This window comes from Rhinichthys klamathensis, unplaced genomic scaffold (genome assembly GCF_029890125.1).
Source record: "Rhinichthys klamathensis goyatoka isolate OS25496 unplaced genomic scaffold, OSU_Roscu_1.1 h1tg000009l_1, whole genome shotgun sequence".
In the NCBI taxonomy this organism is placed as follows: Eukaryota; Metazoa; Chordata; class Actinopteri; order Cypriniformes; family Leuciscidae; genus Rhinichthys; species Rhinichthys klamathensis.
The window spans coordinates 5157750-5180056 of record NW_026606562.1 but is presented as its reverse complement, the minus strand read 5'-3'; the positions used below and the strand labels follow the sequence as shown (position 1 = coordinate 5180056).

Below are 22307 nucleotides of genomic sequence, written 5' to 3'. Positions count from 1 at the left end.
TCTTCAAAATACTATCTTTTGTATTCCACAGGAAGTTAAAAGTCATACAGATTTGAAAACGTATTAGTAAATGAGTGAATGATAGAATTTTCATTTTTGGGTGAACAATCCCTTTAAGTTGGACTGCCGAAGGTTTGCAAATAAAATGCAAGGGGAAATATAATTAATAATAATAGTTAATAATAATTAACTGCATGTTCTTACTATAGGCTTAGGGTTAGGATTTGGTTTAGGGTTAGTTGCATGTAATTATGCATAATTTATAGTTATTAGAAAAAAAAAGAAAAAAAAAACATTTGGTGTGATAAACATTTTAATTTGAATGAACGGCTGTTTAGATCAACACGAACATTAGCAATCCGTTAATGCAACTTTTTTTTAAGAAAGGTTTTGCGGAAATGATTTGCGCTTTTGGTAACATCTGACAAAAGTTTACATAGTTGGATATATAACAGCTAACATGGTTTTCTCCTTCATTTGACCATCATTTGCTGTATAACTGCTGTGATTCTCAATAAAGAAATATCAATAAAATAATCTGTTAAATGAAATTCCATTTACATAGCACAAGATTTATGCTGATATTTGCGTATGGTGCAATCTAGCAGAGGTCAAACTCAATTAGAAACAAACTTTTTGTTTGTTTTTTATCTTTTGTATATTCAAACCCAATCCCAAGAATTACAAATGTTTCAGATGATGCCATCTCTCTTGTGTTTCTCTGGACTAGATGCACAACATGAGATGTTACATCTCGAGATGTTTTTAAATATTTCATCTTCTATTCACTCCAGGAAGATTATATTGCTTTACATGTGATATATTATTTAAAACCTGGTGGAATATACTCTCTGATGTATTCGCGAGAGGCCCTCTGTCTTTAATGAGGCATCTCACGTTTACACACAGGGGAGGCTGTCTTGCACCCTGCGACACTCTGTAATTATGAGCAAAACTGTATTATTAGGTATCCCTATTAGATGGTTGTTGAATGCGACAGTGTGTCAGAGACACAATGTCCACAAATAGCAGTGAATTATTACGATGGGAGTTGCGCATCAAACTGGAACGCATTTCAATGTCTTGTGTACAGATTTCCAGTCCGGCCTGCTTTGATTCAATGGCTATTACGTTGTTGCCATTCTGCACTACAGCTCTAAAGGTTGCTGTGAGTGTTTTAAAAGCATCCAATGTGCCAGTCACAGCCGATCGGCTCAGGCTATGTTAAAATAGATTGTATTACAGCAAAGTAAGGTCTAAATATGGCAGCTGAAGTGACTCGATTTCTTGTAACTTGGATGAAGTCAGTGTGACAAGAAAGAAAGAGCGATCGGCTACAGCTCAGTAGCTGGGTGCTAAATATACCCCATCTCTTTGAACACACACCGAGTGCACCTGGGAACTGTTCCCTATAACCTTACAAAAGGAAAGCTGTAAGAGGTAGAGACACTGGTAACTCACAAAGAAAGCCTCCATTCTGCTTCTGAGCTTTTTGGCTTTACATAATTGACCCCCCCGTTTAATCCTTAAGCCCCGCCTTAAAACGTAATTGACCAATCATACCTTAGCAACTGTTGCATTCCACCATTTAATTAACATTTTGAATTGATGTAGCAAACAGGATGCAAAATTGGAATTTGAATTTAAACAGCAGAATTGAAAATCGCTTTACGAGTTTAAAAACTGCTGTTTTTAATAAAGTGTGAATTATCCATCAGCACACAACTTATGCAATACTAGAAAGATATGGTAAAAGTACACTGTAAAAAAAAAAGCTTTTGCCTTGAACTTAAGGACAGTCAACTTGTGAATGGTCCCAGGTTCAAATCCCGGACGAGCCCCCAATTGCTTTGCTCCCCGTTTCAAAGTTAGTCTAGGGGCATGGAGGAGAAACGAAATAAGATGAAAGGAAAGGCCACATGGAGCTCCTGGTTTCCAGTCCCAGCACTAAGGAACACTGCCAACCACCAAATTTCAACTTAAATTACATTAAAATGACTTAAAATCAGTGAATCAGGAAAGTTGCATAACTTATAAAAACAGTTGAAAAATGCTTACCGTATTTTCCGCACTATACAGCGCACCGGATTATAAGGCGCACCTTCAATGAATGACCTATTTTAGAACATTTTTCATATATAGGGCGCACCGGATTATAAGGCGCATAAGATACTGCAGTCAAACGTTTGACTAGGTTTGCGTTATGCATCCACTACTAGATGTCAACAAATGTCAACAAAACAGTCAGATAAAGTCAAACTTTATTAAGCGTTCTGACAACTCCGTTCACTCCCATGGTAACGTTGTTCAAACGATAAAGGAAAACTCCGGTCAGTTTTAACATTGAGCTCATTTTTTGTAAATTTGGAGTGCTGTCAGTACAGATAACAACGACAAAAAACGGTGTTGCCTACACCGTGTTATCCTCTTTTTAAAATTTGCACCCTGTCGACTTAAACGGGAAAAGTGACTTAAACCTGCTTTTAGCCTCTTAACAACCTTAATGTGTCATTACAAGTGCACAGCCATGTGAGTGAACACGGTGAATCTGACTGCAGTAAATGTGAAAGATATGAATAAAAATGATGTTTATTCAGCCAGCTCACATACCCGTATTTTCTTCCTGTTTTCGGTCGAAGTCCACAGTAGGCGATTGTCGAATGCGCGTGCGATCATTGGTAACTAAGCAACAGTGGAGACTCAGACTGTCAGCTGTCAGCCGATGGCGGTGCTGTGTGGTGTTCTGAGAAGATCAGCTCAAATGGATAGTTCATCCGAATCAGATGTTGAACACACGGAGGAGGTTTGATCGCGCGCGCGCGAACTCGACAATCAACTACTGTGGACTTCGGCCGAAAACAGGAAGTAAATACGGGTATGTGAGCTGGCTGAATAAAGAGATTATTCCTGCCTTCGTGAAAGCTCGGATCACAGTTGAGAGTGATATATCAGCCCAGGCATCCACGATCCATTGGCAGATAGTGGCGTAAGTCGCCCAGCGCTGTCTCCCCGTCTTGGTGAACGTGTGTTCACCATCCATATATAAGGCGCTCCGGATTATAAGGCGCACTGTCGTTTTTTGAGAAAATTAAAGGCTTTTAAGTGCGCCTTATAGTGCGGAAAATACGGTAACTTATTTTGATGCGTTAAAGCAATGTAAACATATGTGACCCGTTATAGAAACCAGGGACACAAGTCGGCAGCACAACTTGCGAGCAAAATGAGAAAGAAGCGTTTTTTTCCAAAATTTGTGATTTCCGCTTTTTTGCAGAATCTGTTAGTTGAGATGATGAAGAAGCCTCTCCATGTTTGAGATAACAGTATTGGTATATTTAAAAGCGTACATTTTGAGGTTGAAATCGGCTTGTTTTTCGGGGATTCTAGCATGCAGTAGGGGCGTGTCATTGTCTGTGTGTATTTCCATACTGAATAGCCGCCCGCGCCTTTGCCCCCCGCCCCCCAACAGCGTGGCTACTTAATATGCAGCGCTCTGCTCCTGCTCTATCTGATATCAAAATTCAATGAAGATGGACGCCGCAAAGATTGTCGCAGACGAGCTGAACCGTGGCAGTTACATCCAAAATGTTTTCGCCGCACTTTGTGGGCTCGGGAAACTGAACCGGAGGTATCGGGCGATACCACGGAGGTATCGGGCGCGGCGGCGCGCGCTCTCGGTGCTTGAATACGGCGGCTCGGCTCGCTGACAACGGTGGCTGGCTGTTTCATATGTGACATCCCGATTGCTTTGAATGGGGAACGTTTTGTGAACAGGGAACAGACTTAATGGACTGGCAACAACATGAACTGGCACAGAGAATCGAAATAGAGGATGCAGTTAAGACCTTTGCTGCGATGAAGGCCTGCTGTGCGCGTTTCTGAAATGTAAGTTAAGCTTAATTTGCTCTCTAGTCGTTATTTAAGATGCTGAACCTGCTGATGATATAATGTGCTTGCGGACATTTGCATCCTGCATAAACTTTAATACTGTTGACATTTTGGGCACACGCGCGTTGCGCACTATTTGCGTTATATGTAGGCCTATGCCTTATTGGTCTTTGTGTGTTGTTGCTGGTTTTGCGTTATATGTATGGCATATTGGTCTTTGTGTGTTGTTGCTGGTATACGTTGCAAATAGAGGGGCAGCACAATTGTTTTTTGCCTAGAGCGGCAGAAGTGCATTCGCCGGTCCTGGGGGTGAGTTTCCATAAACATTAAAGTTTGTCGTTTTGTGTTCATTCTAAGAACACGTAGGCTACACGTTATCGCATGTTTAGTCTGTTTAGACCTTCCCAATACCTACCTATTGTTATTAGCTAGCTCAGGAAAGAAAAAAAGCTGTAAAGCACCGGGGGAAGCTTTACAGGGGGTATGGCTTATCTAAATGAGATGTAAATGAGCCCTATTGTCACTCCCCCCCCCCCAGCAGAGAGAGGTGAGAACTGCACATCTTTAGAGGCTGTTATCTTAACTTTTAGTTATTTTAAGTGCCTACCTTCAAATGGCCACAACTTCTCTAAATATTATCAGATTTCCACGTGTTACACATCGTTGGAAAGCTTGGAGACTACACTTTCAGAATCTATGAATAACTCAAAATGCCCCAGAACCGACTTGTGTCCCTAGTTTCCGTAACTGGTCACATATGTTGTTATAACTTGATCAAATAATTTTATTTACAGTGTAGTAAGAGTAGTATACTAGTATTCAGTTCTGAATCCAGCAATACATTACATGAGTTTACATCGCCTCGTTTTGAATAAGAATAAAACATCAGGTCACGCATAGACGCGCATCTCTTTAAATTTAAATCTAGATTTATTGGCCCATGAAAACCTCTGTGGACAGAAATAGTGTGGGACGAATTTAAGATTGTCACGAACTGTCAAGGATCTGAAAGAGGACCCAGGCACAGAATAGCTGTGAAGGTTTTTTATTTTTATTAACAAGACTGTAGACAGGGCACAACAAGGAGAGCGAGGTGTGAAACAGTTCGAACAGTAGGGGTGACGACACGATGACAGGCAAGGAGGATGACCACTGAACCCAGTCCTGGGTGAAAACAGGCAGGAACACAAGACACCATAGGCTTGATGATCTCTTAGCCGTAGCACCAGTCTAGCTGCCAGGCAGTGAATGTCAGTGGTCAAGGAATATCAGGATGCAGGGCTGGGACAAACACAAGACTCACAAGGAAGAAGACAAGATAACAGAGCAAGAGAAGAGAGAAGATAAAAAAGGAAACAAGAGGCAAACTAAAACCTGATGTAAATAACTATAAATAAAAAGAAAACTAGAAACAACTGGAACTTGCAAACAAATAAAATTAAACAAAAGAACAACCTTGCAGGCAACTAGATATTGGAGAAGAAAGTCTAAAGTAAAAATGAAATAAAAAGATACTAGAACTAATCAAACACTTTACTGGAACAAGAGCGGAGATAAACTGCAGACACAGGCAAGCGAACAGGAACACACCAAAGGACACACAACCAACCAGCAAAGACATGATGGAAATAGGCACAATATAAAGGGACCAGAGCACATGAGGATCAGGTGAGCACAATTAGTGAAACCAGGACTAAACGTGGACTAAACAAGGGGGCGTGGTAACTGGAAATGAGGAGGTGGGACAGGCTCAGGCACAAAACAAACAAGGAAACATTAAACAGTGGCAAGACGGACAAGACTGTCAGGGCAGGAACCTGACAGTTTTATTAAAAGTTTCCCCCAAATCTTCAACGGCCATTGAAACCTTACAAAGGTTTTTTTGCCTTCCTTAAGAAGTTCTTGCATATTGCTGTCACATTGATTCAGGTCTTTGTAGTGTTGATTGTAACTGAAAATTTCACAGTGCCATAATGAATGTGTTAGAAACGGTTCTGTTATCTTACCGTAATTTTATCAGTCGTCATGAGGCTTTTCTCTTTTCAGTTGATTTTGAGGAGCTTTTGCCTTTATTCTAATCTGCAGTCTCCACAGTTTTTAATCTTATTACTGTGTTATTTAATTATTCCTATAAGGAAAATGGCAGATAAAAATGCTTTGCAATGTCACACTTCATGTCACACTTCATTCTAGCCATCTTAGCGTCCAGTATTTTATATACAGTATGGAAAACAATCCAACAATGTATATTTACACTTTAAAAATAGAATTACAAATATATATATATATAAAAAAAATAATAATTACATTAGTAAAAAATAAAATAATAAATATTATTATTAATAATAATATTAGAAGATTATTTAAAAAATTTTCCAATGTGTTCTAAATACAAACCATGTGTTTTCTTGCACTGCGCAGGATTTGTGTTCTTTTTTGTTCACAGTCTCGGCTGTACATTTAGTTCTTCAGGTCAATGATCCTGTGAATTCAGGCAGCAAAGAAAGCAATATGAGAACAGAATCTCTTGGGATGCCAGAGGCCGATATGACACGAATCCAGTGTTGCCTTTGACCTATGATGTTATCGAGTGTGTGTGTGTGTGTCAGTGTGGTCTCGTTCCTTGGTAATGCATATAACGCACCTCACACTGTATCCTGAATATTTTATGAGCACTACACATCGAGAAACGACAACATTCCTTCTGTCGCCTGCTTTTCAGATATGTCATCGGATCCATCTCACAGAACATCCACATGCTGAAAAGAAAAAAAATAAACCAGGAGGTTTCTGATGCATCATGGGAATGGCGAAGGCGTCTGAAAGATTTGTGGGAAGAAATCAGAACAAATTTGATTTCACAGCAAATATAGAATGATGAATGCTAGCTGCAATTTGGAGCTGCAGGAAATAAGTAATCCTGTTTTATATAGCTGTGCTGTATTATAATATAATATTATATTTGATCTATCTCACAGGTAAGGAGCTTTTGATCAGGTTTAAGATGAGGTAAGGTGTTTCTTTATTGCTCAGAGGTTGCTCTTTCATACCTCAGGAGACTCTGACTTCTCGGTTATTGAAATATCAACTTTGACTCAGAACTTTCAGCTAAAAGTCCTGTCTAGGAGAAGTTAAAATAGGACATGAATATACGAAATGTTTTTAATCTCTGGTGTTTAATTGTAGACTTTGGAGTCTGAGTACAGTTTGAGACATTATTGAGATCTCTTGTTGATAAGCCATAGGAATTTGTGTCCCAAAAAAATGAGAAAAGAATGTGTCATCTCTTACCAACTGTGAATACAGCTTCATTTGCAAGTACTTGACTTAATTCAATCCTAACCAGTCATAATCCAGCTTGTGTCGAGTGAAATCAGGTCAGAGTACGTGTTTTTTTTCTCTCTGTTCTTTTCACTCAAGCTTTGATTCACTCATTTTAACAATTATTTTGTATATCCGTGGCCTTGAGTTCCTCGTTTTATGGAGCGAACGCATCAGCTGGTAGATTAAATCCGCAGGAGTGCGATAATGGAATATTCATCTTATTTAATTGAGTTACTTTTGAATATTCATAGCTTGCAGAATTATTCTTTTCCCTGCACTTTTCATGTTGTTTGTCCCTGGAATTATTAAACTTAGAAACCAGTGGACATTTTGTTTTTTTAAATGTTAGTTTTTAAATCATCTACAGTGTATGCCTCTATTGGTAAATTATTGCTTTAAAGTAATTGATTATTTATATAAAACAATATATTTGTCAGAGTCATAACCTTATTGTGGGCAGCGTTTTGACACAGCGCAGTAGCGCCTCAGACAACCCAAGTTCGATATCCAAACTCGTCTATACAATAAAATAAAAAAAAAACATAAAAATGTAACAATATAAATAAACAAAATATTTAGCCACTGATACAGTATTTCTAGTTGATAGACACTCGTCTGTGTTTGCGTGTTCTAGACAGTCTGTGCTTTAGTGATTTTATTGACTCTTTCTGCAAGGTTCTTACACCAACAACTGGCGCCAAACAACTGTCTTTATAAGTGAATCATTCACTCAACCAATTTGTTCAAAAACAGATTCATTCAGGAGTTAAAGAGGTGACTGCATTTATGAGTGATTCATTGAATCATTCACTCAACTGATTAATTCAAAACACTGATTCATTCAGGAATTAAACAAGTGACTGTGGCTGCGTTGCATACTTCACTACTGTAAAGTAGACAAAAAACGAAGTCAGAAAGGATGTATGTCTCAATTCACAGTACTTATAAAAGACAAAAAGTACCAAGATGACTTACTTCTTCAGGCGAGATTCTGGAGTATGCTACAATGGACACTTTACTATGAGGCCACGGGAGAGGATTTATAAATGGCAGTGAAGTGACAAAACTGATGCTAGTTGGTCACATCACTTGTTTATGACAACATGGAGAATGTAGTACATCAAAGTCTCGACAAAGGCGAGTAAGAGTAGTATGCGGTTTTGAATTCAGCAACTGATTTATTCAGGAATTATACAAGTGACTACGTTAATGAGTGATTCATTGAACCATCCACTCAAACGATTCGTTCAAGTCACTGATTCATTCAGGAATTAAACAAGTGACTGGATTTACGAGGGATTTATTGAATCATCCACTCAACTCTACCAATTAATTCGGAATGAAACATACAGTATGTGACGGTCTTTATGAGTAATTTATTGAATAATTAACGATTTATTTAGGGATGCCTTTACTGTGTGTTGCTTGAAGAAACACTACGCGCGACTTAAATGGTAGAATTGGTGCAGCAAAAGTATCAATTTACTCAGTATTACCAGAGACAATTTATATAGAGACATGCCACTTCCTCAATCCTCAATACAACTATATAGCAGACTGATCTCATGAAATGGCGTATGTATGACACGCGAATTCGTATTTCTATTTTTGGCGTGCTATCAACACGCATAATCGCTTTTCAGCGTGTTTATCAACGCCTTTGACTTAACTACATTACTGTATATATAAATATATGACCTACCCCAGCCCCGTCCCTAAACCTACCCGTCACTGGGGTTAATACCATTTATGAGTCTTCCCCTACCATCCTATGAAAAAAAAATATCGCTCCACAGATGTAGATATAGATTTTGCTTCGTTTCGCTCGGACATATAACGGCGTACACATACACGCGGAATCACTCGGACATTTAACGGCGTACACATACACGCAAAAGATTTCGGCGTGGACATACACGCGGATAGCTCAAAATGCGTATAGATAACACGCCACTTGACTTGAAAGTGGCGTGTATGTTTACGCAAAGTCATGATGTCATGTTGTATATAGGGAAAACCCGTAACGCCAAAGATGGCGGTTGTATGCACATGTCCCGCCCCTCCCGCTGGAAAGCCAATCGTCTGCTTTTAACAGTCAAGCCGGGAAACATGTAAGCCTATCGTCTGGTTCCACTGACACATGCGCACAGTTGAGGTTTGCGACAGCGGAGACGAGAACCCTTGCGCATGCGTAGTAAACGTATAACCTGTGGGTAAAAATGTTTTTTAAACCTTATTTTGGGGCAAAGTCATCAAACTTTTTCAGCGATTTTTATATTTTACTGCTGTTTCTATACATGCAGTTTTTATGTCCCGGTGACCAGTGAAAGTGCAGTTCTGACTCTCTGCCCATTCATTTAGATAGGAGCCTGGTCTTTTTAGTCCAAAATAGCTGCCCGGAGGCAGGCCCGCCGACAGGGGGGGACAAACGGGTCTGTTGTCCCGGGCCCAGGGGGAGGGGGGCCCAGAACTGGGCCCTCATTAAATTATGGAATAATTGTAAAAAAAAAAAAAAAATAGGCATATTTGTTGAAAAAATATCTAATATTTGAGTTACATAAAAGCTTTTTATTCGTTTTCTTCCTAATTGTCCTTGAAATAGTGGTCAAGAACCCCCACACCCCCAAAACAAAAATGGTTTGGCCACTGATCGAAATATGATGTTGTCATTTGATTTGAAGTTCAGTAGGCTAACGTTACGCTCAAAATGTCCGGTCAGCACAAGTCCGGTGCTCAGAAAAGAAAAGAAAAGAAAAGAAAAGAGAAGAAGAAAATAGAGGCCTTCAAGATGTCCTAAACAAATATTTTTAAAAAGGTGGTGACGGTGAAGCTGGAACTAACGTTAGTAAAGTAAACGTAGAGCAAGGTAAGAAACAGCGCAGCCAACGTTTATGAGTGTTGTCAAAGACCCGGCACTTCGGTACCAAGTCGGTACAAATTTCTTTTTAAACGTCACGCCACGGTACCAGGTTTTCTCAAACCCGGGATGCGCGTGCATGCCCAAAGCGCGTGCAGTTGCGTCCTCTTCATAAAAGCGCTGAGACATGGCGACCGGCGGTGCTGCTGCTGTGGTGGCTGTAAATCCACTTGTTGATAAGAAAGGAGGAAAGAGCCACATATGGAAATATTTTGGATATTAGCTCATAATAGCGACGCGGCGCGCTCGTTTTTACAGGCGCGCCTAAGTTCATTGTTGCATAGCAACGACAGACGCCACGGGAGAGCAAACGCTTGTGGAAAGGAGAAAGCGGTGCGAACTGCGCTCTCCATGATGACGAGGAAGTATTAGCAAAGAATTCATTGATTTCTAGCCCTTGGATTAGCTTTACTACTATTTATGGAGATGAGAAATAAAAAGCCGGCTGAAATGCATCGTCATCATCGGTGAACAGATAATGGGTCCGATCCGAGTCTATTTTTGCTGTGCTGCTCATGCTTAAAAGTGAAAGCACACTTTTGATGGACAAAAAATAAATATGATTTCACACAAAAAGTGCCCAAAATGCACAGATTTTGCATGTCTAGTGTGTTTTAACAAGAACTGCAGTAGGCTATGTCAGAAAAGAAAATGAAGACATTTATAGAAAATGTACCCATTTAAATGTGTTTTTATTATTCATTTTGGGTAAAAGTATATGGTGTTTTATAAAAATAAAAAAATCGTGGGGGGGCCCCATCTAAGATTATCTTGTCCCGGGCCCAGACAAGACTGTCAGCTGGCCTGCCCGGAGGCGTTGCCAAGATGGCGGCCGAGTGGCATGACTTGCCTAAAAGGACTTTGGTATTACATATTGTGATGTTTATTAAATCATCCAGTATGTGGTCTGAAGTTGCTTTACAATGGTCCTGTAGGTCTTAGAAGCTGTGTGTGTGGATTTCTGTTTACATAAGGAACCTTAATGTTTCACTCTATAAAATGATGACCATTTAAGATATAATACTGGAATACATATAATGATTGGATATTTAGACCTATTTAAGTTGTCAACATTAAAACGCTTTGTTCATTATATACATTAGTTGCTTTTTGACAACCTTTTTAACTACTCTGAAAATCTGCACAGTCACTACTTTTTAAAGTTTGTTGGAGGGCCACGGTGGCTTCGTTCCTCCACTCACAGCTTGTTCCCTGAGCGATAAGTGTGAGCCGCGGGAAGTTCGTTATGACATACTGTTGACAGGATTACAGGATCCTGCTAGTAAAAGAAGCCTCCTTTCATCTCTTCTTTCATTCCTGTATGAAATGGCACAAAGCTGCAAGGACTTGATGAAAAGGCAGCTTGAGAAGGTTGGAAATCGAATGTCCTTTTTCATTTGGCATGTGCGTAGAAGGTCTTTTTAATCACTTTTGATATTTCTTTGGTTTTGAGACCTTGAAAAGAATGTTTTCAATGTGCATTTGGCAACTATGTGACCTTATTTGTCTCATGCACTGCAGTACAAAAAGATCAGCACTTTAAATCTTGAGTTTACCACCTTTATATCCAGAGATAAAAAAACAAACAAACTCTGAAGCGATATTAAGAGTTATCATATCTGAAATTAACTCACTTCGTGTCTCATGGCTCATTTCCAGCAGACTTGAGTGTTGTGATTTTAATATCCGATTATCTTTTTTTATTTTTTATGTCATTTTGATTCTTTCTATAGTGCATTTTTATAAACAGTGGCTTGAAAATGCTTCATTTTGAATCACAAGTTGGTTTTGACTGATTCAACTTTTATGTTCTAAGAGTTGATTATAAAAAAAAATCTAATTATTATATGAAAATTGTATTAAAATTTGGAAAGATCTTAGTATGCGTTCATAATTATTTTTTTGCAACTGCAATGTATTTATGTGTCAATTTTTGACACATAAATTTGACACTATTTTTCAATCTTAAAATTTAGACAATCTTAAACTATTTGAATATTTATTGTGTGTTAAGTTTTGTTTAGGGCAAGTTTGTGCCATGCTTATTGATTCGAATTTTGACTAAGAAGCTTAACTGTATATGTTCTCATAATGGCTTTTTGTATCATTCCATGTAAGAGCAGAGCTGTTGATAAGCTTGACCAATGCAGATTTATTCTGTTCTCATCTGAACCTCGAACCACCTTCCAGTGATCATTGACCTTTCTGAGGTTTCTTTCACAAGTTTCCATATTCCCACAGATGAAAATTTGATGACCTTTATACGTCCGTTTCTTGGTTTAATGTAACTTCCATGTCCTAATAATTGTAACAGCAGTGTTAGCACTAAAAGTGGAGACTCTACTAACTTTACTACATTTCTCGGTTTCTCTTCCCTCAGTTCGTCCTAAATGGCTTTCTCCTATGTAGTGCTGGAAAATTTGATTCATTTTGGTTTGCCTGTTGGTTTGTTCAGTCGGTTTGTTATGATAGTTAAGATGGACAGAGAATGAGGGAGAACACAGGGAAAAAACACAATGAAACTGTCAAGGTGCGGTGTTGGCAGAAGAAGACGAGGGAGAATAAAAGTTCCAATGCAAACTTTTACTAACAATATAATATAAACAGGTACAGACAGGCAGAAGGTTCACACACACTTGGTAGGACAGAGAACGGACAAAGACTGACTAAATAGTCAAGTCAAGTCATCCTCATTTATATAGCGCTTTTAACAATGTAGATTGTCTCAAAGTGGCTTTACAGAGATAAACATATAATTTAAGGTAACAGAGATTGGTTTGGTTTTATAGCGGTTCTTGAATAATGTTATTTTCCAGCTAAAGTTAGTTTTGATTGATTCACTTCCGTCGAAATGATCATTTGTTATTAAGTTAGGGGCCGCTAAGACAACACCGTTCTCTCTAAACAGACTTTAAACGTTAACCTGTGATTAACGCTGATGGCGTTCACATGCGCATTAAGAATCGATTCTATAGTTATGTGCGTTTGAATATATGTGCGCAGGTTTGTAATTCCCTACAAACCATGCCTAAACAAACTACTTGTATTATATTTTATTTGATCACTTCGGGGTACTTGAACCGAAATTTCCACAACGCTTTATCTGTAGAGTGGAATAGGGATCATCCATAGGGAGAGGCTAGTTGGCACTTCAGCACTGCATTGTCATCGGGTCCAGGCGAATCTCCTTCGTCAGATCTGGAAACGGCCTGGATCCGGCAGGCGGGAAAACCTCGGGATAAACAAAGACACTAAAATTAGCGTAGATGCCATTCTTCTTATGATGTAACGAGTACATCTGGATTTAAGGGAAGTGTTCCCAGTTCCGGCTGACCTAATCTATGCAGCCTAACATTGAATTATAGAAGTCTATAATGTGTTATGTGTATGCTAGGTCAAAGAGATGTGTTTTTAGTCTAGCTTTGAACTGACAGAGTGTGTCTGCTTCCCAGACAATGTTAGGAAGACTGTTCCAAAGTTTTGGTGCTAAAGAGGAAAAGGATCTACCGCCTGCAGTCGATTTTGATATTCTAGGTATTATCAACTGGCCGGAGTTTTGAGATCGCAATAGACGTGAAGGACTATAATGCGTTAAGAGCTCGCTCAAGTACTGCGGAGCTAAACCATTTAGTGCTTTGTAAGTAATCAGCAATATTAAAAAATTTGTACGATGTTTAATAGGGAGCCAATGCAGTGTTGACAGAACCGGGCTAATATGGTCATATTTCCTGGTTCTGGTAAGAACTCGAGCTGCGGCGTTTTGAACTAGCTGTAGTTTGTTTCTTAAGCGTGCAGGGCAACCACCCAGTAGAGCATTACAATAATATAGCCTTGAGGTCATGAACGCTTGAACTAATGTTCCGCATTTGTCAATGAGAGCATATGGCATAATTTAGATATATTTTTAAGATGGAAAAATGCGGTTTTACAGATACTAGACACGTGACTTTCAAATGAAAGATTGGTATCAAAGAGCACACCCAGGTTCCTAACCGACGACTAGGACTTAACAAAGCAGCCATCAAGTGTTAGACAGTATTCTAGGTTATTACATTAGGACATTTTTTGTCCAATAATTAGAATCTGTTTTTTTCAGAATTTAGTAGTAGGAAATTACTAGTCATCCAATTCTTATATATCAGCTATGCATTCCGTTAATTTTGTGAATTGGTAAAAACACAAACACAGATGATCATTGATTGACAGATCACAGGTGGAACTTCTGACTCTTCGTCTACTGCCTGCATCACAAACATAACTATGACCCTTTTAGCTTGAGTATAGTTTAACTGACACCTTTATCTACTTACATGAATGAATTTTCTCTCAATTTGATATTAGCAGTTACACAATACACCCGTCAGCCTCTATAATGCACCTAAGAAGATCAAGTTGCGACTTGAGTTGTCGACTTCATAGTGATTCAAGACTCAAAGTGTTGTTTTTATAAAATACGTTCTGACACTTTCAAAGCTTCAAAGTTTTCATCACCATAGCTTTGTTGCACAATTTTTTTTATCCAACAGTTTCTCATAATCATTCCTGTCATAAATATTGTAGCATATTGGCACTCTGTTGGACGGGAAGACATTGACTTCATTCCCCATTCTTTCTTTTACCATTATCTTCTCGATCTTTTGTATTCTCTTGTCTTCCTCGCAAACGGATCACTTTCAAAGCAGTGCCTGTACAAAACACTGGGATCTTCCTCGAGGCTCCAGGTCTCTGTTTGTCTTTCTGTGGTATGAACTACAGAATCCCACAAGTCTCTTTTGTCGTGGCGGCAGGGAGCGAGTAGCCTGAAGCTCGGATCAAAGAGCTTCGATTCACCCACCGTGAGAGCAATCCAGCTCTTGTACATGACTGATCTCCACTCTGATGTTCAACCTCTGTCAAGGGAATTCAATAAACCAGCTGACAACATGAACAAACAGTCTGAACGGCCAGCGACGTGATTTTAGGATGGGGACGGTTGTCGAGGTCTTGCTTTTTTTCTGATATTCCGTAGGATTCCTCGCATCCAAAGTTGTTAATGAGCATATCAATAATTCTCGATTTCCAGAATGTGTTGGATAGGAGCAACAGATTGGTGTCGAACTGCTGTTTCATGCAGTTGCGTCAGAGTATGAGGTCTTTAGCTCAGGGATAAATAAAGATAGCAATATGAAGGAATGAGAGGAGAACCTGAATGTGAATTAAGTGAGGAAGAATGAAGTTTCCTGAATGATGCACTTTATTTGCACACACTTACAGTATAAATCTACAGGACTGTATAGGGAACATAGAACAAAATACAAATTTGACAACAAATTCAATGGAAAAAGTTACACAATTTCTGAATTCAGTTCAAATTTCAATGTATTTTTATTTGCTTGTGGTCAATTTTGAGATTTGGCATTTCATAAAGTGTTATTTCAGACAAGTGAAAAGGAAACAACCAAAATACACCTTTTAAGTGTTTATTTTATTTTTGCACTATTTCCATCTTTAAATGTCATTTTCTCAAAATGTTTTTTTTTTTCATATACCAAACTTTACCGGTTTATTTATTTATCTACTGTATATTCTGAAAGTTTGTACTGAGGAATTTGTTAATATATAATTTGCTTAAAAAGATTGTGATTTTTTTTCTCTCTGGCTGTTGACAGTATTTTCTAGGGAAGCTTGTTTCCGCCATGGACCATCAGTCAGGTTTTAGAGCACAACATCGTACTGAATCAGCACTTTTAAAAGTGTATAATTATATTTTATTAAGCGTTGATTCTGGAGCTTCGGCAATCTTGGTATTATTAGATCTTAGCGCAGCATTTGATACCATAGATCCTATGATCTTGGTAATCTTGGTTTCTTGAGCACTATGCTGGCCTTCGAGGAGTTGCCCATCAGTGGATTAAGTCCTATCTAACAGAAGTTTTGCAGTTAATCTGGCAGATTTTTATAAACTCCACTAACTTTTGGGGTTCCACAAGGGTTCATTCTTGCTCCTGTTTTGTTTTCATTATGCTTCCTTTGGGATCTATTTTTAAGAAGTATGGTGTTTCTTTTCATTGCTTGGTGCATTTATCTGCACTGCAACATAATAACAAGAGAGCCCTAACTCCTCTTAGCTTGTCTAAATGACATAAAAAGCTGGATGTCCTTACATTTTTTTTTACTTCATGACAATAAAACAGAGGTCATTATATTTTTTCCATCTGATAATTATGTGCCTCCTAATCTCAATGTTGGTCCACTGGCCCCGTATAATAAAGCGGTTGTGATCTGAGACTTCTGGCTAAAGTAAAGCTTTCCATTGACGATTTTGAGAAAGTCATTCATGCCTTCATTCTTCACGGCTTGACTACTGTAACTCTCTTTATATAGGAGTTAGCCAGACAGCGCTACTGCGGTTAGAGGCAGTCCAGAATGCGGCCGCTAGACTGAATATAAACTTTTATTATTTGTTTTTAAATCATTAAATGGCTTGGTGCCACCATGCCTTGCTGGCCTACTAAAACAGCACACGGCTTCTGCTAGATCTCTTAGGTCCTCTGATCAATTGCTCTTGACTATTCCCAGATCCAGACTGAAACTTAGGGGTGATCAGGCTTTGTCTGTACCTGCACCAAACTGTAGAACATATTACCATTGCATATCATGGCAACAATATCCATTTTTAAAACTTGGTTAAAATCTCATTTGCTGTCCTGGGCTTTTAATCTCGATTAGGTGCTGAGGCATGTTTTACTTTTAATTTGTGTCTATTTATTTGTACGTATGTTTTTGTTGTACTATTTGTTCTTTGTATGAGTAGTATTTTATTTAAGTTCTTTGTACAGCACTTTGGGCAACTGCTATTGTATTACTCGCAATTGAGAGATTATATCTCGTAATTCTGAGAAAACAGTCAGAATTGCAAGAAAAACAAGTCAAAAGTCAGTGACGGAAATAAGCTTCCATGATTTTCTGATTTCTAAAGATATATCCAAAATCCCCTCTGTAAAAACCTTTGACTCTAATATGGCGACAAAACGAAAGTATTAACGTTCAGATTTCTCTTCTGGAGATTTATACAAATTTAAGCTTATTTAATTAGATTATGTCTCATTTACATTTTTAAATATAGCATTGCAGAAAACGAATCGATCAACTTTGGAAAGTATGGTGATATCTATACCCTATTAACCTGGGGGTGTCACCTTAAGATTGAACTATTTCACACAATATTTAATATTTATTTAATTTTAATTAACAATTATTTAATTATTTCCAATATTTAATAAAAATTTTATATAACACGTATAGCATATATTATACATAATTAACTCCATGAAAATGGTCATTTATGACTAGACTTTAAAAAAGCTTTTTCCCACTAAACTTCTACACACAACCTCCCCCCGAAATCAGCTACAGCCAATCATAGATCGATATCAGGGAGCCGCCAGTGACATTCACCTTGGCTCCTCCATATCATTACCGAACAGACTTTCTCCATTAAGTCTGATAGCCGATAGTCTCAGCGTTAAAGCAGGACATGTAACAGCACGACGGTCCACCTACCACTGCGTCCTCACTGCAGAGCCGTGGGCTGAACCGCCGTCCTCATTAGAGAAATGATGCAGCATCTCTTTCAAACTATTGTAAACTATTGCTTTTTGTGTTCTTATTGCTTACCGTGCAGTGTGACAGTTTCATCTTAGTATACAACACAGTGCCTCATGAGAAGAGAGGAAGAGATCAAGCAAGTGTAAAGGGAGGATCCTTTGATCCTTTCTTGTCTGGCAATGCACAGGTATAAGAGCATTAGGACGAAGATATATTAATAGCACCATTTAAACTTAAAGGGATAGTTCACCCCAAAATGAAAATTCTGTCAGTAATTACTCGCCCTCATGTTGTTCCAACCCCGTAAGACTTTCGTTCGTCCTCGGAACACAAATTAAGATATTTTTGATTAAATCTGAGAGCTGGATCACTCCTCCATAGGCTTCTATTGTAATTGAAACTTGCCGGCACAGAAAGTTATTAAAGACATTGTTAAAATAGTCCAATTGACTACAGTGGCTCAACCATAAGTTTATCAAGCGCCGAGAATACTTTTTGTGCAAAAAAACCCCCACTTTATTCAACTATTCATTTTCTTCTGTGTGGGCCTCTGAGTGAGTTCACGTAGTGTAACAGCGCAGCGCTTCTGTGTTGTACGTTAGAACGTAGGCTCACTATTGGCCAGCATCACACACATGACCAGCGTCGGCCAATACTGAGCCTAAGTTCTGACGTACAACACAGAAGCGCTGCGGTGTTACAAGTTTGCCGTTTTACGTAGGCTCTGAACAATTATTCATTTGCATCATCACCCCAAATTGTTTACTGGACATGCCACATTAAATGTTTGAATATGTTTAATTAACGTGGTTATAAAATTAGTTCTTAATTAGATTTTTTTATATTTATTTACATTTTTGCATGCAAATAATTTTGAATATACTTAGACTGTATCTATGTCTTTTAGCACTAATTCATAGAGAGAGAGTCATATAACCGGAAAGCATACACATGCTTTATTAATGGCTGAATCATTTTCTATTTGGCAACTTTATTATGTAGCACAGAATAGGCTTGATTGCTGCTATTCTGGAAATGGCCTAGTTTTTGGACTGTTTTTTTCTGGGGGTGGGCGGCAAACATGCATTTTAATCAGAATTTACGAGTAAATTACACAGCAAGCCCAGAGATCAAAATGCAGCTTTATTTCCTTCGCATTTCTTTGAGTAAAAAGAAGGGGAGAAAAAACACAAAGCTTTCAATTATATAGGCAAATACGGTTACCTGAAAATCTGTGAAGTAGTGCTAAAAAAAGTTTAAAGGAAACAACTTATATTGTGAAATTCATGAATGTTCATGCATATTTCTAGTGGAATCAAAACCTTACAAGGTTTATGTAGATGGGGGGGAAAAATATGTAGCATGGAAAAGTTGAGATGCTTTTGAGAAGAAAAAAAAAAACCCAAAGCCTTTCATCACCTTATTAGCAGCACATGAGCTATAGCGGATGGGAATGTGATTCACTACCTTATAGTGAAAACAAAAACACAATTATTAATGTATCACAGCTTCTGTAAAATTCATCTTTTTGGAGTAATTATGAAAATAATTGACATTGTTTATGTTTCATACAAATTATTAATTTATGTTTGTTTCATTTCTATTGTTTGTCAAGTGTTGCACTCAGGGGAAGAGGTAGAATAAACTATGAGCTGAAGATGAAACAGGGCCATCACTTTTATAAAAGAATGAGAGAAGTAGGCGTACTGACAGCAGAATCTATCAAAAGACATTTTGCTTTCATAACTGACGCACAACACTGTTTTCTTCACTCGATTCGTTTATCCGTTTCAGGATTTGTATGATGTAATCTCCCTTAAATTCACAGTTGGGTTTGCTATTGTGAATTGTTGCTCTACAAGGTTTTATTTGATATATTTGATATATTATTTTGTTTGGTCATTTGAGATCTCATTTGGGTCACTTGTCCAGCTCTGAGGGAATGATAAAGCCTGGAATATGCTCGGCGTATACATTTACGTAATCATTTACGTACTTTTGTGAAGTATGATTATATGGCCTAAGGGTTTTAATCGACTGAAGATGCATCAAAGACAATGTTTTTAACTCTTCGCAGCATCTAGATGAAGCAGATCTGGTGTGCTTTGATAATAAAGCACAATAGAAGCCTTAATGTCTCGAATGGTAATGGCTGTGGTTAGTTAGTTAAGAACTTTGTAGATTCACATTGCAAATAATCAAGTTCAAGTTCAAGGCAAGCAAATAATGTAAAGGCCTGTTCACACCGGGACTAATTTCGCGCGCGATATTCGCCGACGTTTTACGCCTCGTGACTAAACAAAGGGCGCCAATGTGAGTGTGCACACCGACACGAAAAGCGCCGCGCGTAAAAGCGTCATTTTTTTAAAAACGCCTCGGGTTCGTTTTTTCAGTTTGACGCGCCACGTCAAAAACTATCCGACCAATGAGATTGGCGCTTTTGCTCACGTGTCTGGAGCTTCTGAAGTTACAGTAAAACACAACTTGGGGGCGCTCAAACACAAAACGGTCTTGCCGAGCACACATAGGTAATGGCGAAGAAGATATACGCCAAGTAGCGTCTACACTGCCGGGAAGAAATATGACGAGGAAGATGCAAGGCAAGATGAATGTAGAGCCGCTGGTCTCGTTGGTGTCGGAACAGAAAGAACTATATGACAAACGCGACAGGGACTACAAAAATCTTGATAAAAGAGAATGTTATGGAGTGGTATTGCAGAGCAAATGGGCGCCATCTAATATCAGGGAATGAATTTGCATGTTCACTCGGCTCATCGTCAGCGAAAATCGCTTGGGTGTGAACACAAAAAATGCGTTGAAAAACGCTGCCGAATAACGCGCGCCGATATTCGTCCCGGTGTGTACGAGCCTTAACTGTGTATTGTGGTAGTCTGTAAACTTGAGCTATTTTGTGAACTAAGGGCCAGATTTACTAACAGCTTGTGCCGGCGCAAACCCTCTTAAAATCTACTGTCAGGTTTTACTAAACACGAGCAGTGAAAAATTAGCGCTGAAAAGGCGTGGACAGTTATTTTTGTGGCTGACCTTATTGCATATGCATTTGTAGGAGTTTCCCTTTCAGACGCTAAATGTATAGGAGGAGAGTATTTAAATTAATTATGCGAGGTGATTTGCTAAAGTTTGCGCTAGTCAATTTACTGCTATTTTCGCCATTATTTACTGCCCAAAAAAAGCATGTCTTAAACCAGACGCTAATTTGCGCTGCTCTTCGTAGATTGTGTTGGTCATTGTAGAAATGATCCGGCTGCGTCTGTGTTCTTTAATTTGTGCGTCGTCAGTAGATCACGAGCAGAACTTTCCACTCCCATCGGCACTTTTATGGATATGGCACTCTCACGCTAATTTGCCCTGTTTAGTAAATCTGGCCCTATGTCTTTTTTAGTCAATGAAATGTAATAGTTGTGAAAGTTCATCTCTGAGCAACTGTCTTCGCCTTTTGATGCGCATAATGGAATTGGTTAAGCGTGCTCTCTTCTTAAGATGAACGAAAATATCTACTGACATTTCTCTTCTCATTTCTCAGTTTATCACATGATGTAGATTTAAACCAATATTGTATTACAAGGCAATTATTATAATGCAATATTTCAAATTAATGAATGAGCTTGAAGCACCGAAATATCAGTTAATCATTATATTTAATGTTTCGTCACTTTATTGTCTTTCATTATGCATGTGAATGAATTTGAAATGCATGTGATATATTGCATGAAGTGTGTTCATAAAAATATGTATCTGGACTTTCAGGTGAGCGCTGCACATCAAAAGGCAATGTGAATATGGGGTACCATAGGCAGCTCATTAATGTTTTAGTAAAAAGCACCAATCATTTACATAACTTCATTAATTGTGAAGAACTATGTGGTGTGTTTAATGTGTTGGTGTCTCAGAATGAGGAAAAAATTATTGCCTCTGCTTTGTGTGAGGCAACACACTATGCCACATGAAGTCATGTTTTATTAGTTTAGCTTGTTGGTTTATCATGATGTTTATTGCATCAAAATGCCTTTAATAAATTTGAAGGTTGTCCTATGTGAAATCTAAAAAAAAATCTATGTAAAGCATACAATCCACGTTCAAAATTTAATTGGGCCAAGTACATAGCCCAGAGGGACTCCTTAAATCATGATTAAAAGTCATGCCTCTCTAGGTAGCTTTTTATTTTAGAAACCATTATTATGCAAAAGTATCACACTACTAATGAAGGGAGATTCCTAAGCTATTTTGGTTTACAACAATTGTAAGTTAGCAACTTGTACGCTGCACTTATATTCAGTACAATGCAAGCAAGTACACTTTTGTATCCACAAAGTGCAGTTGCATTCATCCCTACCCCTTCTTCACTTATTAGGAGTGTTATTAAGTTGATGCATTGTGTGGAGTATTGCTATCACCCCTTAACCACCGCTGTATTACATGGAGCGATCAACTCGGCGCTGCTGTGATTAATTATAGCAGAATTCCAATGTGGGAAAAGAGAGGAGTAATTCTATTCAATTCCCAAAGGCTTTTCAGTGTTACCGGTTGTGCGTGTGATCTAGAAAGAGAAAATGATAGAGACAGAAAAAAAGTG

General features: G+C 38.4%; 1 protein-coding gene across 4 annotated transcripts in view; it reads left to right on the top strand.

Moving 5' to 3' along the window:
* grip2b (glutamate receptor interacting protein 2b) overlaps positions 1-22307 on the top strand; it is a 217746-nt gene that overhangs the window by 85677 nt on the left and 109762 nt on the right. The gene's annotated exons all lie outside the window — the stretch shown is intronic.